Here is a 557-nt window from a genome sequence, read left to right on the forward strand (position 1 = left end):
GGCTTCCGTCTCCCCTCTAGTATCTTTGCTCCGCTGTGGGATCTTTGGTGCGGAGACGGAAGCCGGTTACTGAAATGGCCGAAAATTACCCGTGGATCTGCCCATGACCGTACTAGGCCTTTATCGTCGAGTGATCTATCTTTGCTCGCTAGAGGATCTTTGCTTTGTGTCTGTCTTTGGTCCAAACCAGTATCTGCCAGTTCCTTGTTGCTGCCGGAGCAATGGAGGACTAATTAGCAATAGTCCCCCCCCTCCCACCTCTAGCTGGGACACTGCCAATTACATTAGCAACACCAGTAGAGACTAGAGCACCTGCAACAAGCACAGGGCAAAGACACAGCTGTACTGCAGCACTGCATTTACTCTCTCTCCGTCTCTCTCTCCTCTCTCTCTCTCCTGTCTCTCTCTCCCTCGCTCCCTTTCTCTCTCTCTCTCTCTCTCTCTCCCTCTCTCTCTCTCTCCCTCTCTCCCTCTCTCTCTCTCTCTCTCTCTGTGACAATTTTCAATTTTTCCAATTAAAAAACTTTATTGGCATGATAAAAAAACATTGTTATATT

This window comes from Leucoraja erinacea, chromosome 37 (assembly GCF_028641065.1).
Source record: "Leucoraja erinacea ecotype New England chromosome 37, Leri_hhj_1, whole genome shotgun sequence".
NCBI lineage: Eukaryota > Metazoa > Chordata > Chondrichthyes > Rajiformes > Rajidae > Leucoraja > Leucoraja erinaceus.